The 19516-nt window shown below is 46.8% G+C and overlaps 8 non-coding genes and 2 pseudogenes across 8 annotated transcripts; all 10 read left to right on the top strand.

The window, feature by feature from the left end:
• Nucleotides 1-737: 737 nt before the first annotated feature.
• Nucleotides 738-928, top strand: LOC130311994 (U2 spliceosomal RNA). Its single transcript, XR_008860243.1, has one exon. It is a non-coding gene; the product is annotated as a U2 spliceosomal RNA (small nuclear RNA).
• Nucleotides 929-3020: 2092 nt separating this feature from the next.
• LOC130311993 (U2 spliceosomal RNA) lies at nucleotides 3021-3211 on the top strand. Its single transcript, XR_008860242.1, has one exon. It is a non-coding gene; the product is annotated as a U2 spliceosomal RNA (small nuclear RNA).
• A 2091-nt stretch (nucleotides 3212-5302) lies between these two features.
• On the top strand, nucleotides 5303-5493 carry LOC130311992 (U2 spliceosomal RNA). Its single transcript, XR_008860241.1, has one exon. It is a non-coding gene; the product is annotated as a U2 spliceosomal RNA (small nuclear RNA).
• Nucleotides 5494-7588: 2095 nt separating this feature from the next.
• LOC130311991 (U2 spliceosomal RNA) lies at nucleotides 7589-7779 on the top strand. The gene has a single exon (XR_008860240.1). It is a non-coding gene; the product is annotated as a U2 spliceosomal RNA (small nuclear RNA).
• Nucleotides 7780-9879: 2100 nt separating this feature from the next.
• LOC130312006 (U2 spliceosomal RNA) lies at nucleotides 9880-10039 on the top strand (annotated as a pseudogene).
• A 692-nt stretch (nucleotides 10040-10731) lies between these two features.
• On the top strand, nucleotides 10732-10916 carry LOC130312004 (U2 spliceosomal RNA). Its single transcript, XR_008860253.1, has one exon. It is a non-coding gene; the product is annotated as a U2 spliceosomal RNA (small nuclear RNA).
• Nucleotides 10917-13009: 2093 nt separating this feature from the next.
• LOC130311990 (U2 spliceosomal RNA) lies at nucleotides 13010-13200 on the top strand. Its single transcript, XR_008860239.1, has one exon. It is a non-coding gene; the product is annotated as a U2 spliceosomal RNA (small nuclear RNA).
• Nucleotides 13201-15291: 2091 nt separating this feature from the next.
• LOC130311988 (U2 spliceosomal RNA) lies at nucleotides 15292-15482 on the top strand. Its single transcript, XR_008860237.1, has one exon. It is a non-coding gene; the product is annotated as a U2 spliceosomal RNA (small nuclear RNA).
• A 2098-nt stretch (nucleotides 15483-17580) lies between these two features.
• Nucleotides 17581-17740, top strand: LOC130312005 (U2 spliceosomal RNA; annotated as a pseudogene).
• A 692-nt stretch (nucleotides 17741-18432) lies between these two features.
• LOC130312003 (U2 spliceosomal RNA) lies at nucleotides 18433-18617 on the top strand. The gene has a single exon (XR_008860252.1). It is a non-coding gene; the product is annotated as a U2 spliceosomal RNA (small nuclear RNA).
• Nucleotides 18618-19516: the final 899 nt, after the last annotated feature.

The following is a 19516-nucleotide window of genomic DNA, read 5'->3' as shown; positions in this document are numbered from 1 at the left end:
CTCTCCTTTGCTGTGTATGTGACTATGGAGCTGTTTGGTGATGTCGTCTATTACGGCCTTCATAGAAGCAACAGGAGATTGTTGCATCCATCTTGAACCCTCAGAACTACAGTGCTATGATGTCACTCACTTCCACAGGCCTTGCAGAGTGTAAACAACAACAACCCAGCTTTGTTGTGTATGTAACCATAGGGATTTGTGATGTCACCTAGAACCTTCACAGCAGCGACAGCTTTATGAGGAGCATCAGCACTGCTCTGCCTGAGCAGAACCATCACCGCCATAGGTTGTCAAATAACCCGGATTTAACCCACACAGGTAAGTCCAATGGGGTGCAGGCATGTTCTCTATGCTTACAGCTTCCCGTGGGTGTTGGTTTGATACCGTTTGGGGACAGCCAAGGAGGCATCTGCAGGCAACAAAGGTAGGTGTGTGCTTGTGTGTGTGTTTCCTATGCAGATCCTAAGCCCAGTGTCACATGCAAGTAGGAGGAGTAAGAAGGGTTCCTGGCAAATCCGGGTTATGGATTGCATTTAAAAAGGCCCCGTGGGAGTGCAATGGGCCCCTGTCTTGCTGCTTAGCAATAATGGTATGGGTTTAGGTTCTGCTGTGTGTACTGGTGGTTGACTGCCCCCCAGCCCAGAGTGTGCATGGAAAATTGTCTGGCAGCCTCCCTGACAGCAAGCAGTGATAGTGCCCATGAAGGGGACCTTGTTGGGCCCGCCCCTTTCACGGTTATCGCTTCTCGGCCTTTTGGCTAAGATCAAGTGTAGTATCTGTTCTTATCAGTTTAATATCTGATACGTCCCCTATCTGGGGACCATATATTAAATGGATTTTTGAGAACGGGGGCCGATTTCGAAGCTTGCTTCCGTCGCCCTATGCATTGACCCGATATGGCAGTATCTTCGGGTACAGTGCACCACCCCCTTACAGGGTTAAAAAGAAAGATTCCTACTTTCATTGCTACCTGCTTGCTGGCTAGCCAGCTAGCCAGCCCTGTGGGCCTTGCTGCTGCTGCAGCCAAAAAACAAAAGGTGGTGCTGCTGCTGCTTCTGCTGCTTCTGCTTCTGCTTGTGTCTGGCCCCTGTTGGAGCGTCCAGGCACAGGACTTCTGCTGCTGCTGACTAAATGGCCTCCTTAATTGGATCATTTGAGTAGCCAGCACACCTGTGCAGGTAGGGCATGACATGATAGGCAGCTGCCTTGATAGCGGGTGGGTGCTGAATGTTCCTAATTGACAAAATAAGATTAATGCTTATGAAGAAATATAAAATCTCATCCCTTCCCCAATATCGCGCCACACCCCTACCCCTTAATTCCCTGGTTGAACTTGATGGACATATGTCTTTTTTCGACCGTACTAACTATGTAACTATGTAACATAACATGGGGGGGGGGGTCTCCTGGCTGTTCACACAGGTGTGTCATTGCTGTACATTGACCATGCATTGCTTCTGTGGTATTGCAAAGGCAAAGACAAATGCTTCCAGCCATCCATTGCACTAATGGATTGGTCATCAGCTGGCTGTCTATGTCCCGCATCAATATAGACCAAAGTACAGAGGGTTAGGCTATGCTATTGTGCACCTACCTGATGCATCAGAAGGTGCGAGGCCCTTGCTAAATTCTGTGCACAGACTTTGAGATCTATGCTTTAGACTGTATCTAAACCTGCTCCAACATGGACTGACATTCTGGCCTACTTTCAGCCGATGCGACTTGTCTGTCGCTGAACAGTCGCTTTTTATGTATTCAGCACCTATGTATAATGTTGTAAAAATGCTCTAGAAGCTAAAGTCGCAGAAATGTCACACATATTTGGCCTGCAACTTTCTGTGCGACAAATTCAGACAGGAAAAATCAGTATAAATCCTTAGAAAATTATCCCCCAGTGTCTCCATCTGCTGGCGGTATTGAATAAGCATTGCTGCACTGATGGGGTATGCATTAGACGAAAAAAAAGAAGAAAAAGAAGAATAATACGCCCAGAAAAGAGGCGAAAAGGAGAAAAACGTAAAAAAACGTGAAAAAAAAGTAAGAGGAAGAGAAGGGAAAAAAAGGTGGAAATGGGTTTAAAAGTGATTTCGGCGGAGAAATATATATATATATATATATATATATATATATATATATATATATATATATGCGCACACACACACATAGATATAAACGTATTCTCCGTTGAGATATTGCAGCCGCTGCTGTGTCCAGGCCCAGGAGCCTTAGCACTGTGCTGTGATGTCACTCAATACCACTGACATCACTAGGTGTAAACAACATCTCTCCTTTGCTGTGTATGTGACTATGGAGCTGTTTGGTGATGTCGTCTATTACGGCCTTCATAGAAGCAACAGGAGATTGTTGCATCCATCTTGAACCCTCAGAACTACAGTGCTATGATGTCACTCACTTCCACAGGCCTTGCAGTGTGTAAACAACAACAACCCAGCTTTGTTGTGTATGTAACCATAGGGATTTGTGATGTCACCTAGAACCTTCACAGCAGCGACAGCTTTATGAGGAGCATCAGCACTGCTCTGCCTGAGCAGAACCATCACCGCCATAGGTTGTCAAATAACCCGGATTTAACCCACACAGGTAAGTCCAATGGGGTGCAGGCATGTCCTCTATGCTTACAGCTTCCCGTGGGGGTTGGTTTGATACCGTTTGGGGACAGCCAAGGAGGCATCTGCAGGCAACAAAGGTAGGTGTGTGCTTGTGTGTGTGTTTCCTATGCAGATCCTAAGCCCAGTGTCACATGCAAGTAGGAGGAGTAAGAAGGGTTCCTGGCAAATCCGGGTTATGGATTGCATTTAAAAAGGCCCCGTGGGAGTGCAATGGGCCCCTGTCTTGCTGCTTAGCAATAATGGTATGGGTTTAGGTTCTGCTGTGTGTACTGGTGGTTGACTGCCCCCCAGCCCAGAGTGTGCATGGAAAATTGTCTGGCAGCCTCCCTGACAGCAAGCAGTGATAGTGCCCATGAAGGGGACCTTGTTGGGCCCGCCCCTTTCACGGTTATCGCTTCTCGGCCTTTTGGCTAAGATCAAGTGTAGTATCTGTTCTTATCAGTTTAATATCTGATACGTCCCCTATCTGGGGACCATATATTAAATGGATTTTTGAGAACGGGGGCCGATTTCGAAGCTTGCTTCCGTCGCCCTATGCATTGACCCGATATGGCAGTATCTTCGGGTACAGTGCACCACCCCCTTACAGGGTTAAAAAGAAAGATTCCTACTTTCATTGCTACCTGCTTGCTGGCTAGCCAGCTAGCCAGCCCTGTGGGCCTTGCTGCTGCTGCAGCCAAAAAACAAAAGGTGGTGCTGCTGCTGCTTCTGCTGCTTCTGCTTCTGCTTGTGTCTGGCCCCTGTTGGAGCGTCCAGGCACAGGACTTCTGCTGCTGCTGACTAAATGGCCTCCTTAATTGGATCATTTGAGTAGCCAGCACACCTGTGCAGGTAGGGCATGACATGATAGGCAGCTGCCTTGATAGCGGGTGGGTGCTGAATGTTCCTAATTGACAAAATAAGATTAATGCTTATGAAGAAATATAAAATCTCATCCCTTCCCCAATATCGCGCCACACCCCTACCCCTTAATTCCCTGGTTGAACTTGATGGACATATGTCTTTTTTCGACCGTACTAACTATGTAACTATGTAACATAACATGGGGGGGGGGGGTCTCCTGGCTGTTCACACAGGTGTGTCATTGCTGTACATTGACCATGCATTGCTTCTGTGGTATTGCAAAGGCAAAGACAAATGCTTCCAGCCATCCATTGCACTAATGGATTGGTCATCAGCTGGCTGTCTATGTCCCGCATCAATATAGACCAAAGTACAGAGGGTTAGGCTATGCTATTGTGCACCTACCTGATGCATCAGAAGGTGCGAGGCCCTTGCTAAATTCTGTGCACAGACTTTGAGATCTATGCTTTAGACTGTATCTAAACCTGCTCCAACATGGACTGACATTCTGGCCTACTTTCAGCCGATGCGACTTGTCTGTCGCTGAACAGTCGCTTTTTATGTATTCAGCACCTATGTATAATGTTGTAAAAATGCTCTAGAAGCTAAAGTCGCAGAAATGTCACACATATTTGGCCTGCAACTTTCTGTGCGACAAATTCAGACAGGAAAAATCAGTATAAATCCTTAGAAAATTATCCCCCAGTGTCTCCATCTGCTGGCGGTATTGAATAAGCATTGCTGCACTGATGGGGTATGCATTAGACGAAAAAAAAGAAGAAAAAGAAGAATAATACGCCCAGAAAAGAGGCGAAAAGGAGAAAAACGTAAAAAAACGTGAAAAAAAAGTAAGAGGAAGAGAAGGGAAAAAAAGGTGGAAATGGGTTTAAAAGTGATTTCGGCGGAGAAATATATATATATATATATATATATATATATATATATATATATATATATGCGCACACACACACATAGATATAAACGTATTCTCCGTTGAGATATTGCAGCCGCTGCTGTGTCCAGGCCCAGGAGCCTTAGCACTGTGCTGTGATGTCACTCAATACCACTGACATCACTAGGTGTAAACAACATCTCTCCTTTGCTGTGTATGTGACTATGGAGCTGTTTGGTGATGTCGTCTATTACGGCCTTCATAGAAGCAACAGGAGATTGTTGCATCCATCTTGAACCCTCAGAACTACAGTGCTATGATGTCACTCACTTCCACAGGCCTTGCAGAGTGTAAACAACAACAACCCAGCTTTGTTGTGTATGTAACCATAGGGATTTGTGATGTCACCTAGAACCTTCACAGCAGCGACAGCTTTATGAGGAGCATCAGCACTGCTCTGCCTGAGCAGAACCATCACCGCCATAGGTTGTCAAATAACCCGGATTTAACCCACACAGGTAAGTCCAATGGGGTGCAGGCATGTCCTCTATGCTTACAGCTTCCCGTGGGTGTTGGTTTGATACCGTTTGGGGACAGCCAAGGAGGCATCTGCAGGCAACAAAGGTAGGTGTGTGCTTGTGTGTGTGTTTCCTATGCAGATCCTAAGCCCAGTGTCACATGCAAGTAGGAGGAGTAAGAAGGGTTCCTGGCAAATCCGGGTTATGGATTGCATTTAAAAAGGCCCCGTGGGAGTGCAATGGGCCCCTGTCTTGCTGCTTAGCAATAATGGTATGGGTTTAGGTTCTGCTGTGTGTACTGGTGGTTGACTGCCCCCCAGCCCAGAGTGTGCATGGAAAATTGTCTGGCAGCCTCCCTGACAGCAAGCAGTGATAGTGCCCATGAAGGGGACCTTGTTGGGCCCGCCCCTTTCACGGTTATCGCTTCTCGGCCTTTTGGCTAAGATCAAGTGTAGTATCTGTTCTTATCAGTTTAATATCTGATACGTCCCCTATCTGGGGACCATATATTAAATGGATTTTTGAGAACGGGGGCCGATTTCGAAGCTTGCTTCCGTCGCCCTATGCATTGACCCGATATGGCAGTATCTTCGGGTACAGTGCACCACCCCCTTACAGGGTTAAAAAGAAAGATTCCTACTTTCATTGCTACCTGCTTGCTGGCTAGCCAGCTAGCCAGCCCTGTGGGCCTTGCTGCTGCTGCAGCCAAAAAACAAAAGGTGGTGCTGCTGCTGCTTCTGCTGCTTCTGCTTCTGCTTGTGTCTGGCCCCTGTTGGAGCGTCCAGGCACAGGACTTCTGCTGCTGCTGACTAAATGGCCTCCTTAATTGGATCATTTGAGTAGCCAGCACACCTGTGCAGGTAGGGCATGACATGATAGGCAGCTGCCTTGATAGCGGGTGGGTGCTGAATGTTCCTAATTGACAAAATAAGATTAATGCTTATGAAGAAATATAAAATCTCATCCCTTCCCCAATATCGCGCCACACCCCTACCCCTTAATTCCCTGGTTGAACTTGATGGACATATGTCTTTTTTCGACCGTACTAACTATGTAACTATGTAACATAACATGGGGGGGGGGGGTCTCCTGGCTGTTCACACAGGTGTGTCATTGCTGTACATTGACCATGCATTGCTTCTGTGGTATTGCAAAGGCAAAGACAAATGCTTCCAGCCATCCATTGCACTAATGGATTGGTCATCAGCTGGCTGTCTATGTCCCGCATCAATATAGACCAAAGTACAGAGGGTTAGGCTATGCTATTGTGCACCTACCTGATGCATCAGAAGGTGCGAGGCCCTTGCTAAATTCTGTGCACAGACTTTGAGATCTATGCTTTAGACTGTATCTAAACCTGCTCCAACATGGACTGACATTCTGGCCTACTTTCAGCCGATGCGACTTGTCTGTCGCTGAACAGTCGCTTTTTATGTATTCAGCACCTATGTATAATGTTGTAAAAATGCTCTAGAAGCTAAAGTCGCAGAAATGTCACACATATTTGGCCTGCAACTTTCTGTGCGACAAATTCAGACAGGAAAAATCAGTATAAATCCTTAGAAAATTATCCCCCAGTGTCTCCATCTGCTGGCGGTATTGAATAAGCATTGCTGCACTGATGGGGTATGCATTAGACGAAAAAAAAGAAGAAAAAGAAGAATAATACGCCCAGAAAAGAGGCGAAAAGGAGAAAAACGTAAAAAAACGTGAAAAAAAAGTAAGAGGAAGAGAAGGGAAAAAAAGGTGGAAATGGGTTTAAAAGTGATTTCGGCGGAGAAATATATATATATATATATATATATATATATATATATATATATATATATATATGCGCACACACACACATAGATATAAACGTATTCTCCGTTGAGATATTGCAGCCGCTGCTGTGTCCAGGCCCAGGAGCCTTAGCACTGTGCTGTGATGTCACTCAATACCACTGACATCACTAGGTGTAAACAACATCTCTCCTTTGCTGTGTATGTGACTATGGAGCTGTTTGGTGATGTCGTCTATTACGGCCTTCATAGAAGCAACAGGAGATTGTTGCATCCATCTTGAACCCTCAGAACTACAGTGCTATGATGTCACTCACTTCCACAGGCCTTGCAGAGTGTAAACAACAACAACCCAGCTTTGTTGTGTATGTAACCATAGGGATTTGTGATGTCACCTAGAACCTTCACAGCAGCGACAGCTTTATGAGGAGCATCAGCACTGCTCTGCCTGAGCAGAACCATCACCGCCATAGGTTGTCAAATAACCCGGATTTAACCCACACAGGTAAGTCCAATGGGGTGCAGGCATGTCCTCTATGCTTACAGCTTCCCGTGGGTGTTGGTTTGATACCGTTTGGGGACAGCCAAGGAGGCATCTGCAGGCAACAAAGGTAGGTGTGTGCTTGTGTGTGTGTTTCCTATGCAGATCCTAAGCCCAGTGTCACATGCAAGTAGGAGGAGTAAGAAGGGTTCCTGGCAAATCCGGGTTATGGATTGCATTTAAAAAGGCCCCGTGGGAGTGCAATGGGCCCCTGTCTTGCTGCTTAGCAATAATGGTATGGGTTTAGGTTCTGCTGTGTGTACTGGTGGTTGACTGCCCCCCAGCCCAGAGTGTGCATGGAAAATTGTCTGGCAGCCTCCCTGACAGCAAGCAGTGATAGTGCCCATGAAGGGGACCTTGTTGGGCCCGCCCCTTTCACGGTTATCGCTTCTCGGCCTTTTGGCTAAGATCAAGTGTAGTATCTGTTCTTATCAGTTTAATATCTGATACGTCCCCTATCTGGGGACCATATATTAAATGGATTTTTGAGAACGGGGGCCGATTTCGAAGCTTGCTTCCGTCGCCCTATGCATTGACCCGATATGGCAGTATCTTCGGGTACAGTGCACCACCCCCTTACAGGGTTAAAAAGAAAGATTCCTACTTTCATTGCTACCTGCTTGCTGGCTAGCCAGCTAGCCAGCCCTGTGGGCCTTGCTGCTGCTGCAGCCAAAAAACAAAAGGTGGTGCTGCTGCTGCTTCTGCTGCTTCTGCTTCTGCTTGTGTCTGGCCCCTGTTGGAGCGTCCAGGCACAGGACTTCTGCTGCTGCTGACTAAATGGCCTCCTTAATTGGATCATTTGAGTAGCCAGCACACCTGTGCAGGTAGGGCATGACATGATAGGCAGCTGCCTTGATAGCGGGTGGGTGCTGAATGTTCCTAATTGACAAAATAAGATTAATGCTTATGAAGAAATATAAAATCTCATCCCTTCCCCAATATCGCGCCACACCCCTACCCCTTAATTCCCTGGTTGAACTTGATGGACATATGTCTTTTTTCGACCGTACTAACTATGTAACTATGTAACATAACATGGGGGGGGGGGGGTCTCCTGGCTGTTCACACAGGTGTGTCATTGCTGTACATTGACCATGCATTGCTTCTGTGGTATTGCAAAGGCAAAGACAAATGCTTCCAGCCATCCATTGCACTAATGGATTGGTCATCAGCTGGCTGTCTATGTTCTGCATCAATATAGACCAAAGTACAGAGGGTTAGGCTATGCTATTGTGCACCTACCTGATGCATCAGAAGGTGCGAGGCCCTTGCTAAATTCTGTGCACAGACTTTGAGATCTATGCTTTAGACTGTATCTAAACCTGCTCCAACATGGACTGACATTCTGGCCTACTTTCAGCCGATGCGACTTGTCTGTCGCTGAACAGTCGCTTTTTATGTATTCAGCACCTATGTATAATGTTGTAAAAATGCTCTAGAAGCTAAAGTCGCAGAAATGTCACACATATTTGGCCTGCAACTTTCTGTGCGACAAATTCAGACAGGAAAAATCAGTATAAATCCTTAGAAAATTATCCCCCAGTGTCTCCATCTGCTGGCGGTATTGAATAAGCATTGCTGCACTGATGGGGTATGCATTAGACGAAAAAAAAGAAGAAAAAGAAGAATAATACGCCCAGAAAAGAGGCGAAAAGGAGAAAAACGTAAAAAAACGTGAAAAAAAAGTAAGAGGAAGAGAAGGGAAAAAAAGGTGGAAATGGGTTTAAAAGTGATTTCGGCGGAGAAATATATATATATATATATATATATATATATATATATATATATATATATATATATATGCGCACACACACACATAGATATAAACGTATTCTCCGTTGAGATATTGCAGCCGCTGCTGTGTCCAGGCCCAGGAGCCTTAGCACTGTGCTGTGATGTCACTCAATACCACTGACATCACTAGGTGTAAACAACATCTCTCCTTTGCTGTGTATGTGACTATGGAGCTGTTTGGTGATGTCGTCTATTACGGCCTTCATAGAAGCAACAGGAGATTGTTGCATCCATCTTGAACCCTCAGAACTACAGTGCTATGATGTCACTCACTTCCACAGGCCTTGCAGAGTGTAAACAACAACAACCCAGCTTTGTTGTGTATGTAACCATAGGGATTTGTGATGTCACCTAGAACCTTCACAGCAGCGACAGCTTTATGAGGAGCATCAGCACTGCTCTGCCTGAGCAGAACCATCACCGCCATAGGTTGTCAAATAACCCGGATTTAACCCACACAGGTAAGTCCAATGGGGTGCAGGCATGTCCTCTATGCTTACAGCTTCCCGTGGGTGTTGGTTTGATACCGTTTGGGGACAGCCAAGGAGGCATCTGCAGGCAACAAAGGTAGGTGTGTGCTTGTGTGTGTGTTTCCTATGCAGATCCTAAGCCCAGTGTCACATGCAAGTAGGAGGAGTAAGAAGGGTTCCTGGCAAATCCGGGTTATGGATTGCATTTAAAAAGGCCCCGTGGGAGTGCAATGGGCCCCTGTCTTGCTGCTTAGCAATAATGGTATGGGTTTAGGTTCTGCTGTGTGTACTGGTGGTTGACTGCCCCCCAGCCCAGAGTGTGCATGGAAAATTGTCTGGCAGCCTCCCTGACAGCAAGCAGTGATAGTGCCCATGAAGGGGACCTTGTTGGGCCCGCCCCTTTCACGGTTATCGCTTCTCGGCCTTTTGGCTAAGATCAAGTGTAGTATCTGTTCTTATCAGTTTTCATGCTGGTGGGGATGGGTGCTGCATGGAGGATGCAGGTGTACCAGGGCTTTCCGGGGCTGGTTCTGAGGAATCAGCTCGACGGCTGCCCCGATGTGACCTGTTCCCTCCGGGTCTCGCCATGAGGCTGAGAGGGTCTAGAGCCGAGGTACTTTTGTGCCTCGGGGAGTGGTGACCCCGAGGTGCCGAAACTCACTGGGAGAATAGGCTCACTGAGTTGAAGCACGGGCACCATAATCTCTTCACCTTGTGGCACTCACCTCTTGATTCCCGGCCTTCTGGCTAGGATCAGAGAAATTTTTATAGATCCGGCCGGATGTCCGGGCAGTATATCTGCACACATTCACTTATTTATTTATTTTTTGTCTCACTGTGTCACTTTTTGCGTGTTGTGTGTTCACAGGATTTGTCAGGATGCGGTAGCCCTTCTGGGTGTCCCTCCTGGCGGTCTAGGGGAGGTGTGTGTGGCCATTAGGTTCCGCACCTCCCTGCAAACACCCCGGGTACTCCTGCTTCGCAGGGTACCTACCGTAATCGGCTCTGCGGGCAGATACCTTGGCTAACGCCAAGGGGGATGCCGGGAGCATTTGTGGTCTCCTAGTAGCTTCGGCGAAAAGGGACATCGAACCTGGAACCTCGCAGGTACCTTTTGGTCCGGAGGCGAAGGGTAAGGTTTGTTGGGGGGCCTCTCTCCTATCGGAGAAGGGCTTGCGATAGACCGCATCCTTTGTGCACGTTTTTTTAGTGTAACACGTTTGCACTTTTTCTTGCACTTTGGGTGAATCGAAAGCACGTTCCTCGGCTTTAGATAAAAAAAAAAAAAAAAAAATCTGTTCTTATCAGTTTAATATCTGATACGTCCCCTATCTGGGGACCATATATTAAATGGATTTTTGAGAACGGGGGCCAATTTCGAAGCTTGCTTCCGTCGCCCTATGCATTGACCCGATATGGCAGTATCTTCGGGTACAGTGCACCACCCCCTTACAGGGTTAAAAAGAAAGATTCCTACTTTCATTGCTACCTGCTTGCTGGCTAGCCAGCTAGCCAGCCCTGTGGGCCTTGCTGCTGCTGCAGCCAAAAAACAAAAGGTGGTGCTGCTGCTGCTTCTGCTGCTTCTGCTTCTGCTTGTGTCTGGCCCCTGTTGGAGCGTCCAGGCACAGGACTTCTGCTGCTGCTGACTAAATGGCCTCCTTAATTGGATCATTTGAGTAGCCAGCACACCTGTGCAGGTAGGGCATGACATGATAGGCAGCTGCCTTGATAGCGGGTGGGTGCTGAATGTTCCTAATTGACAAAATAAGATTAATGCTTATGAAGAAATTTAAAATCTCATCCCTTCCCCAATATCGCGCCACACCCCTACCCCTTAATTCCCTGGTTGAACGTGATGGACATATGTCTTTTTTCGACCGTACTAACTATGTAACTATGTAACATAACATGGGGGGGGGGGGGGGGGGGGTCTCCTGGCTGTTCACACAGGTGTGTCATTGCTGTACATTGACCATGCATTGCTTCTGTGGTATTGCAAAGGCAAAGACAAATGCTTCCAGCCATCCATTGCACTAATGGATTGGTCATCAGCTGGCTGTCTATGTCCCGCATCAATATAGACCAAAGTACAGAGGGTTAGGCTATGCTATTGTGCACCTACCTGATGCATCAGAAGGTGCGAGGCCCTTGCTAAATTCTGTGCACAGACTTTGAGATCTATGCTTTAGACTGTATCTAAACCTGCTCCAACATGGACTGACATTCTGGCCTACTTTCAGCCGATGCGACTTGTCTGTCGCTGAACAGTCGCTTTTTATGTATTCAGCACCTATGTATAATGTTGTAAAAATGCTCTAGAAGCTAAAGTCGCAGAAATGTCACACATATTTGGCCTGCAACTTTCTGTGCGACAAATTCAGACAGGAAAAATCAGTATAAATCCTTAGAAAATTATCCCCCAGTGTCTCCATCTGCTGGCGGTATTGAATAAGCATTGCTGCACTGATGGGGTATGCATTAGACGAAAAAAAAGAAGAAAAAGAAGAATAATACGCCCAGAAAAGAGGCGAAAAGGAGAAAAACGTAAAAAAACGTGAAAAAAAAGTAAGAGGAAGAGAAGGGAAAAAAAGGTGGAAATGGGTTTAAAAGTGATTTCGGCGGAGAAATATATATATATATATATATATATATATATATATATATATATGCGCACACACACACATAGATATAAACGTATTCTCCGTTGAGATATTGCAGCCGCTGCTGTGTCCAGGCCCAGGAGCCTTAGCACTGTGCTGTGATGTCACTCAATACCACTGACATCACTAGGTGTAAACAACATCTCTCCTTTGCTGTGTATGTGACTATGGAGCTGTTTGGTGATGTCGTCTATTACGGCCTTCATAGAAGCAACAGGAGATTGTTGCATCCATCTTGAACCCTCAGAACTACAGTGCTATGATGTCACTCACTTCCACAGGCCTTGCAGAGTGTAAACAACAACAACCCAGCTTTGTTGTGTATGTAACCATAGGGATTTGTGATGTCACCTAGAACCTTCACAGCAGCGACAGCTTTATGAGGAGCATCAGCACTGCTCTGCCTGAGCAGAACCATCACCGCCATAGGTTGTCAAATAACCCGGATTTAACCCACACAGGTAAGTCCAATGGGGTGCAGGCATGTCCTCTATGCTTACAGCTTCCCGTGGGTGTTGGTTTGATACCGTTTGGGGACAGCCAAGGAGGCATCTGCAGGCAACAAAGGTAGGTGTGTGCTTGTGTGTGTGTTTCCTATGCAGATCCTAAGCCCAGTGTCACATGCAAGTAGGAGGAGTAAGAAGGGTTCCTGGCAAATCCGGGTTATGGATTGCATTTAAAAAGGCCCCGTGGGAGTGCAATGGGCCCCTGTCTTGCTGCTTAGCAATAATGGTATGGGTTTAGGTTCTGCTGTGTGTACTGGTGGTTGACTGCCCCCCAGCCCAGAGTGTGCATGGAAAATTGTCTGGCAGCCTCCCTGACAGCAAGCAGTGATAGTGCCCATGAAGGGGACCTTGTTGGGCCCGCCCCTTTCACGGTTATCGCTTCTCGGCCTTTTGGCTAAGATCAAGTGTAGTATCTGTTCTTATCAGTTTAATATCTGATACGTCCCCTATCTGGGGACCATATATTAAATGGATTTTTGAGAACGGGGGCCGATTTCGAAGCTTGCTTCCGTCGCCCTATGCATTGACCCGATATGGCAGTATCTTCGGGTACAGTGCACCACCCCCTTACAGGGTTAAAAAGAAAGATTCCTACTTTCATTGCTACCTGCTTGCTGGCTAGCCAGCTAGCCAGCCCTGTGGGCCTTGCTGCTGCTGCAGCCAAAAAACAAAAGGTGGTGCTGCTGCTGCTTCTGCTGCTTCTGCTTCTGCTTGTGTCTGGCCCCTGTTGGAGCGTCCAGGCACAGGACTTCTGCTGCTGCTGACTAAATGGCCTCCTTAATTGGATCATTTGAGTAGCCAGCACACCTGTGCAGGTAGGGCATGACATGATAGGCAGCTGCCTTGATAGCGGGTGGGTGCTGAATGTTCCTAATTGACAAAATAAGATTAATGCTTATGAAGAAATATAAAATCTCATCCCTTCCCCAATATCGCGCCACACCCCTACCCCTTAATTCCCTGGTTGAACTTGATGGACATATGTCTTTTTTCGACCGTACTAACTATGTAACTATGTAACATAACATGGGGGGGGGGGGTCTCCTGGCTGTTCACACAGGTGTGTCATTGCTGTACATTGACCATGCATTGCTTCTGTGGTATTGCAAAGGCAAAGACAAATGCTTCCAGCCATCCATTGCACTAATGGATTGGTCATCAGCTGGCTGTCTATGTCCCGCATCAATATAGACCAAAGTACAGAGGGTTAGGCTATGCTATTGTGCACCTACCTGATGCATCAGAAGGTGCGAGGCCCTTGCTAAATTCTGTGCACAGACTTTGAGATCTATGCTTTAGACTGTATCTAAACCTGCTCCAACATGGACTGACATTCTGGCCTACTTTCAGCCGATGCGACTTGTCTGTGAACAGTCGCTTTTTATGTATTCAGCACCTATGTATAATGTTGTAAAAATGCTCTAGAAGCTAAAGTCGCAGAAATGTCACACATATTTGGCCTGCAACTTTCTGTGCGACAAATTCAGACAGGAAAAATCAGTATAAATCCTTAGAAAATTATCCCCCAGTGTCTCCATCTGCTGGCGGTATTGAATAAGCATTGCTGCACTGATGGGGTATGCATTAGACGAAAAAAAAGAAGAAAAAGAAGAATAATACGCCCAGAAAAGAGGCGAAAAGGAGAAAAACGTAAAAAAACGTGAAAAAAAAGTAAGAGGAAGAGAAGGGAAAAAAAGGTGGAAATGGGTTTAAAAGTGATTTCGGCGGAGAAATATATATATATATATATATATATATATATATATATATATATATATATATATGCGCACACACACACATAGATATAAACGTATTCTCCGTTGAGATATTGCAGCCGCTGCTGTGTCCAGGCCCAGGAGCCTTAGCACTGTGCTGTGATGTCACTCAATACCACTGACATCACTAGGTGTAAACAACATCTCTCCTTTGCTGTGTATGTGACTATGGAGCTGTTTGGTGATGTCGTCTATTACGGCCTTCATAGAAGCAACAGGAGATTGTTGCATCCATCTTGAACCCTCAGAACTACAGTGCTATGATGTCACTCACTTCCACAGGCCTTGCAGAGTGTAAACAACAACAACCCAGCTTTGTTGTGTATGTAACCATAGGGATTTGTGATGTCACCTAGAACCTTCACAGCAGCGACAGCTTTATGAGGAGCATCAGCACTGCTCTGCCTGAGCAGAACCATCACCGCCATAGGTTGTCAAATAACCCGGATTTAACCCACACAGGTAAGTCCAATGGGGTGCAGGCATGTCCTCTATGCTTACAGCTTCCCGTGGGTGTTGGTTTGATACCGTTTGGGGACAGCCAAGGAGGCATCTGCAGGCAACAAAGGTAGGTGTGTGCTTGTGTGTGTGTTTCCTATGCAGATCCTAAGCCCAGTGTCACATGCAAGTAGGAGGAGTAAGAAGGGTTCCTGGCAAATCCGGGTTATGGATTGCATTTAAAAAGGCCCCGTGGGAGTGCAATGGGCCCCTGTCTTGCTGCTTAGCAATAATGGTATGGGTTTAGGTTCTGCTGTGTGTACTGGTGGTTGACTGCCCCCCAGCCCAGAGTGTGCATGGAAAATTGTCTGGCAGCCTCCCTGACAGCAAGCAGTGATAGTGCCCATGAAGGGGACCTTGTTGGGCCCGCCCCTTTCACGGTTATCGCTTCTCGGCCTTTTGGCTAAGATCAAGTGTAGTATCTGTTCTTATCAGTTTAATATCTGATACGTCCCCTATCTGGGGACCATATATTAAATGGATTTTTGAGAACGGGGGCCGATTTCGAAGCTTGCTTCCGTCGCCCTATGCATTGACCCGATATGGCAGTATCTTCGGGTACAGTGCACCACCCCCTTACAGGGTTAAAAAGAAAGATTCCTACTTTCATTGCTACCTGCTTGCTGGCTAGCCAGCTAGCCAGCCCTGTGGGCCTTGCTGCTGCTGCAGCCAAAAAACAAAAGGTGGTGCTGCTGCTGCTTCTGCTGCTTCTGCTTCTGCTTGTGTCTGGCCCCTGTTGGAGCGTCCAGGCACAGGACTTCTGCTGCTGCTGACTAAATGGCCTCCTTAATTGGATCATTTGAGTAGCCAGCACACCTGTGCAGGTAGGGCATGACATGATAGGCAGCTGCCTTGATAGCGGGTGGGTGCTGAATGTTCCTAATTGACAAAATAAGATTAATGCTTATGAAGAAATATAAAATCTCATCCCTTCCCCAATATCGCGCCACACCCCTACCCCTTAATTCCCTGGTTGAACTTGATGGACATATGTCTTTTTTCGACCGTACTAACTATGTAACTATGTAACATAACATGGGGGGGGGGGGGTCTCCTGGCTGTTCACACAGGTGTGTCATTGCTGTACATTGACCATGCATTGCTTCTGTGGTATTGCAAAGGCAAAGACAAATGCTTCCAGCCATCCATTGCACTAATGGATTGGTCATCAGCTGGCTGTCTATGTTCTGCATCAATATAGACCAAAGTACAGAGGGTTAGGCTATGCTATTGTGCACCTACCTGATGCATCAGAAGGTGCGAGGCCCTTGCTAAATTCTGTGCACAGACTTTGAGATCTATGCTTTAGACTGTATCTAAACCTGCTCCAACATGGACTGACATTCTGGCCTACTTTCAGCCGATGCGACTTGTCTGTCGCTGAACAGTCGCTTTTTATGTATTCAGCACCTATGTATAATGTTGTAAAAATGCTCTAGAAGCTAAAGTCGCAGAAATGTCACACATATTTGGCCTGCAACTTTCTGTGCGACAAATTCAGACAGGAAAAATCAGTATAAATCCTTAGAAAATTATCCCCCAGTGTCTCCATCTGCTGGCGGTATTGAATAAGCATTGCTGCACTGATGGGGTATGCATTAGACGAAAAAAAAGAAGAAAAAGAAGAATAATACGCCCAGAAAAGAGGCGAAAAGGAGAAAAACGTAAAAAAACGTGAAAAAAAAGTAAGAGGAAGAGAAGGGAAAAAAAGGTGGAAATGGGTTTAAAAGTGATTTCGGCGGAGATATATATATATATATATATATATATATATATATATATATATATATATATATATATGCGCACACACACACATAGATATAAACGTATTCTCCGTTGAGATATTGCAGCCGCTGCTGTGTCCAGGCCCAGGAGCCTTAGCACTGTGCTGTGATGTCACTCAATACCACTGACATCACTAGGTGTAAACAACATCTCTCCTTTGCTGTGTATGTGACTATGGAGCTGTTTGGTGATGTCGTCTATTACGGCCTTCATAGAAGCAACAGGAGATTGTTGCATCCATCTTGAACCCTCAGAACTACAGTGCTATGATGTCACTCACTTCCACAGGCCTTGCAGAGTGTAAACAACAACAACCCAGCTTTGTTGTGTATGTAACCATAGGGATTTGTGATGTCACCTAGAACCTTCACAGCAGCGACAGCTTTATGAGGAGCATCAGCACTGCTCTGCCTGAGCAGAACCATCACCGCCATAGGTTGTCAAATAACCCGGATTTAACCCACACAGGTAAGTCCAATGGGGTGCAGGCATGTCCTCTATGCTTACAGCTTCCCGTGGGTGTTGGTTTGATACCGTTTGGGGACAGCCAAGGAGGCATCTGCAGGCAACAAAGGTAGGTGTGTGCTTGTGTGTGTGTTTCCTATGCAGATCCTAAGCCCAGTGTCACATGCAAGTAGGAGGAGTAAGAAGGGTTCCTGGCAAATCCGGGTTATGGATTGCATTTAAAAAGGCCCCGTGGGAGTGCAATGGGCCCCTGTCTTGCTGCTTAGCAATAATGGTATGGGTTTAGGTTCTGCTGTGTGTACTGGTGGTTGACTGCCCCCCAGCCCAGAGTGTGCATGGAAAATTGTCTGGCAGCCTCCCTGACAGCAAGCAGTGATAGTGCCCATGAAGGGGACCTTGTTGGGCCCGCCCCTTTCACGGTTATCGCTTCTCGGCCTTTTGGCTAAGATCAAGTGTAGTATCTGTTCTTATCAGTTTTCATGCTGGTGGGGATGGGTGCTGCATGGAGGATGCAGGTGTACCAGGGCTTTCCGGGGCTGGTTCTGAGGAATCAGCTCGACGGCTGCCCCGATGTGACCTGTTCCCTCCGGGTCTCGCCATGAGGCTGAGAGGGTCTAGAGCCGAGGTACTTTTGTGCCTCGGGGAGTGGTGACCCCGAGGTGCCGAAACTCACTGGGAGAATAGGCTCACTGAGTTGAAGCACGGGCACCATAATCTCTTCACCTTGTGGCACTCACCTCTTGATTCCCGGCCTTCTGGCTAGGATCAGAGAAATTTTTATAGATCCGGCCGGATGTCCGGGCAGTATATCTGCACACATTCACTTATTTATTTATTTTTTGTCTCACTGTGTCACTTTTTGCGTGTTGTGTGTTCACAGGATTTGTCAGGATGCGGTAGCCCTTCTGGGTGTCCCTCCTGGCGGTCTAGGGGAGGTGTGTGTGGCCATTAGGTTCCGCACCTCCCTGCAAACACCCCGGGTACTCCTGCTTCGCAGGGTACCTACCGTAATCGGCTCTGCGGGCAGATACCTTGGCTAACGCCAAGGGGGATGCCGGGAGCATTTGTGGTCTCCTAGTAGCTTCGGCGAAAAGGGACATCGAACCTGGAACCTCGCAGGTACCTTTTGGTCCGGAGGCGAAGGGTAAGGTTTGTTGGGGGGCCTCTCTCCTATCGGAGAAGGGCTTGCGATAGACCGCATCCTTTGTGCACGTTTTTTTAGTGTAACACGTTTGCACTTTTTCTTGCACTTTGGGTGAATCGAAAGCACGTTCCTCGGCTTTAGATAAAAAAAAAAAAAAAAAAATCTGTTCTTATCAGTTTAATATCTGATACGTCCCCTATCTGGGGACCATATATTAAATGGATTTTTGAGAACGGGGGCCAATTTCGAAGCTTGCTTCCGTCGCCCTATGCATTGACCCGATATGGCAGTATCTTCGGGTACAGTGCACCACCCCCTTACAGGGTTAAAAAGAAAGATTCCTACTTTCATTGCTACCTGCTTGCTGGCTAGCCAGCTAGCCAGCCCTGTGGGCCTTGCTGCTGCTGCAGCCAAAAAACAAAAGGTGGTGCTGCTGCTGCTTCTGCTGCTTCTGCTTCTGCTTGTGTCTGGCCCCTGTTGGAGCGTCCAGGCACAGGACTTCTGCTGCTGCTGACTAAATGGCCTCCTTAATTGGATCATTTGAGTAGCCAGCACACCTGTGCAGGTAGGGCATGACATGATAGGCAGCTGCCTTGATAGCGGGTGGGTGCTGAATGTTCCTAATTGACAAAATAAGATTAATGCTTATGAAGAAATTTAAAATCTCATCCCTTCCCCAATATCGCGCCACACCCCTACCCCTTAATTCCCTGGTTGAACGTGATGGACATATGTCTTTTTTCGACCGTACTAACTATGTAACTATGTAACATAACATGGGGGGGGGGGGGGGGGGGGGTCTCCTGGCTGTTCACACAGGTGTGTCATTGCTGTACATTGACCATGCATTGCTTCTGTGGTATTGCAAAGGCAAAGACAAATGCTTCCAGCCATCCATTGCACTAATGGATTGGTCATCAGCTGGCTGTCTATGTCCCGCATCAATATAGACCAAAGTACAGAGGGTTAGGCTATGCTATTGTGCACCTACCTGATGCATCAGAAGGTGCGAGGCCCTTGCTAAATTCTGTGCACAGACTTTGAGATCTATGCTTTAGACTGTATCTAAACCTGCTCCAACATGGACTGACATTCTGGCCTACTTTCAGCCGATGCGACTTGTCTGTCGCTGAACAGTCGCTTTTTATGTATTCAGCACCTATGTATAATGTTGTAAAAATGCTCTAGAAGCTAAAGTCGCAGAAATGTCACAC

The sequence above is a fragment of the Hyla sarda genome, unplaced genomic scaffold, assembly GCF_029499605.1.
Source record: "Hyla sarda isolate aHylSar1 unplaced genomic scaffold, aHylSar1.hap1 scaffold_1699, whole genome shotgun sequence".
Lineage (NCBI taxonomy): Eukaryota > Metazoa > Chordata > Amphibia > Anura > Hylidae > Hyla > Hyla sarda.
The sequence above is the reverse complement of the archived record's forward strand: the minus strand, read 5'-3'. Positions and strand labels throughout refer to the sequence as shown.